Source organism: Galeopterus variegatus, unplaced genomic scaffold, assembly GCF_000696425.1.
Source record: "Galeopterus variegatus unplaced genomic scaffold, G_variegatus-3.0.2 Scaffold466, whole genome shotgun sequence".
In the NCBI taxonomy this organism is placed as follows: domain Eukaryota; kingdom Metazoa; phylum Chordata; class Mammalia; order Dermoptera; family Cynocephalidae; genus Galeopterus; species Galeopterus variegatus.
In genome coordinates, this window is record NW_007726577.1 from 328194 (window position 1) to 330887 (window position 2694).

At 48.4% G+C, this 2694-nt stretch overlaps 1 protein-coding gene across 1 annotated transcript in view; it reads right to left on the bottom strand.

Annotated features, from left to right (window-relative positions):
* Nucleotides 1-2694, bottom strand: part of GLYR1 (glyoxylate reductase 1 homolog (Arabidopsis)) — a 42099-nt gene that overhangs the window by 5247 nt on the left and 34158 nt on the right. The gene's annotated exons all lie outside the window — the stretch shown is intronic.

A 2694-nucleotide genomic window follows, 5' to 3' on the forward strand; every position in this document is an offset into this window, starting at 1 on the left:
GGCTCCCCCACAGGGTGTGTGGACTCTACAGAGCTTCTCTCTCCCATGCTGGACGTCTCTGTGCTCCGTACGCATTGGGCCTGGCTGCTGGATCAGAAAATGAGGAATAAAAGGGAACTTCCTCAATGTGATAAAGGATACTTATAAAAACCCCACAACTCACGTCATATTCAATAGAAAAAGACTCACAGCTTCACCCTAAGATCAGGAACAGGACAAGGTTGCCCACTTTCACCCCTGCTATGCAACCCTGTGCTGTAGGCTCTATCTACAGAAATCAGTTAAGAAGAAGAAATAAAAGGCATCCAGGCTGGAGAAGAAGATGTAAGACTATACTCATAGATGACACGGCCCTATATATAGAAAATCCCAGAAAACATACAAGAAGACTACTAGAGCTAAAAAAAAAAACTCAGAAAAGCTGCAGCCGGATATAAGATCAACACACAAAAAAGTTAGATTTCTTTCTGTACGCTAGCAATGAACAGCCCAAAAGGAAATGTTTTAAAAATCCGCTTATCAGGCGACCCAAGTGGTTTCAAATGGCTTGGAGAAGGCCCCTTGGTTCTGACCTGGCAGAGAAGCAGTTTGGGACTTCCGGTCAAGATGGCGGAATAGACGGTCCCTAGCGTCACTCTCTCCCACAAATCAACTGATTTAAACTATAAAAACATAACATCAAGTGCATATGGAATGGGGAGACGTCCAGCGGGGGAGGCAGAAGCTCTGCAGAGACCACATGCCCTGCGGGGCCGCCACTGCGTGATCCAGCAGATAGGCTTCACCGCAGGCAACTGGCTCCATTCCCAGCCCAGCCCAGTGCGCACAGAGTGGGGAGACGTCCGGCAGGGGAGGTGGAGGCTCCACAGAAACCACACACCCCGTGGGGCCGCCACTGCGTGATCCAGCAGGTAGGCTTCACTGCAGGCACCCGGCTCCATTCCCAGCCCGGCCTACTGCGCTTGGAGAAGGGAGACATCCGGCAGGGGAGGCGGGAACTCCACAGGGACCACACTGCTGCCGGGCGATCCAGCAGCCCGGCCCAATGCGTACAGAGCACAGAGACGTCCAGCAAGGGAGACAGAAGCTCTGTAGAGTCCACACACCCTGTGGGGGTGCCACAGCCACGTGATCCAGCAGCAGGTAGCCTTCACCGACGCCACCCGGCTCCATCCCAAGTCCGGCCTAGCGCACACAGAGCAGAGCAGGGAGACACCCTGCAGGGGAAGGGGAAGCTTTGCAGAGACCACACGCTCTGCGGTGCCTCGGTGCATCCCAGCAGCCCGGGACAGAGTGCACAGAACAGGGAGAAGCCCAGCAAGGGAGGTGGAAGCTCAGCAGAGACCACACCCTGTGGTACTGCCCCGTGATCCAGCAGCCTGGCAGAGTCCAAGCTGACCAGTGAGGTGGCTCCCCGGAGAGACCCAAGACCCGAGGCAACCACACATGCAAGGCACTAGTGGCCAACTGAGCAGTCACTGAGGTAGCCATACCAAATTGGCAACCACAGCAACATCTTAGTCAGTCAATAATGTCAACCCTGTGGACTGTGAAACCCCCTGCCACAATGAATAAACATCAAAGAAAAGATACCAGAAATACAAGAAATCAAGAAAGTACACCGCCAAAGGATAATAACTCTCAAGCTCTAGATCCTATAGAACAAGAAGCACTTGAGATGACTGACAAGGAATTTCGAGTGATAATTCTAAGGAAACTGAATGAGATACAAGAAAGCTCAGCTAGACATCATGATGAAACGAGGAAAAGTAGGGGCCAGCCCGTGGCTCACTCGGGAGAGTGTGGTGCTGATAACACCAGGGCCCTGGGTTCGGATCCCATATAGGGATGGCCGGTTCGTTCACTGGCTGAGTGTGGTGCTGACAACACCAAATCAAGGGTTAAGATCCCCTTACCGGCCATCTTTTGAAAAAAAAAAAAAAAAAGAAACGAGGAAGAGTACACAGGACCTGAAAGAGGAAATGTACAAGGAAATCAATGTCCTGAAAAAAAAATGTAGCAGAACTTGCTGAAGTGAAGAAGTTATTCAGCGAAATAAAAAACACAACGGAGAGTTTAACCAGCAGGCGTGCGGAAGTTGAAGAGAGAACCTCTGAACTTGAAGATGGGCTGTTTGAAATAACACAAGCAGACAAAAAAAAAAAAAAAAAAAAAAAAGAAAAAAAAATCAAAGGCATTGAAAAAATCTGAGAGAGAAACCAGATAACCTTAAGGGCTCAAATATTCGAGTCATGGGTATTCCAGAAGGGGAGGAAAAAGGAGATTGCATTGAAAACATATTCAACAAAATAGTGGCAGAAAACTTCCCAGGTATAGGAAAAATCACAGATCTTCAGATCCAGGAAGCTCAACAATCTCCAAACGTATTCAACCCAAAAAGGTCTTCTCCAAGACATGTTATAGTCAAATTGGCAAAACTCAAAGACAAAGAGAGAATCTTAAAAACTGCAAGAGAGAAGCGTCAAATCACCTATAAGGGAGCCCCAATCAGGCTAACTCGGACTTTTTGTCACAAACCCTAAAAGCCAGAAAGGAATGGGATGCTATATTCAAAATAATAAAGACAGATTGTCAGCCAAGAATACTCTACCCTGCAAGGCTATCCTTCCGAAATGAAGGGCAAATAGTATATTTCTCAGACAAACAAAAAGGTGCGGGAGTTCACCACGACAC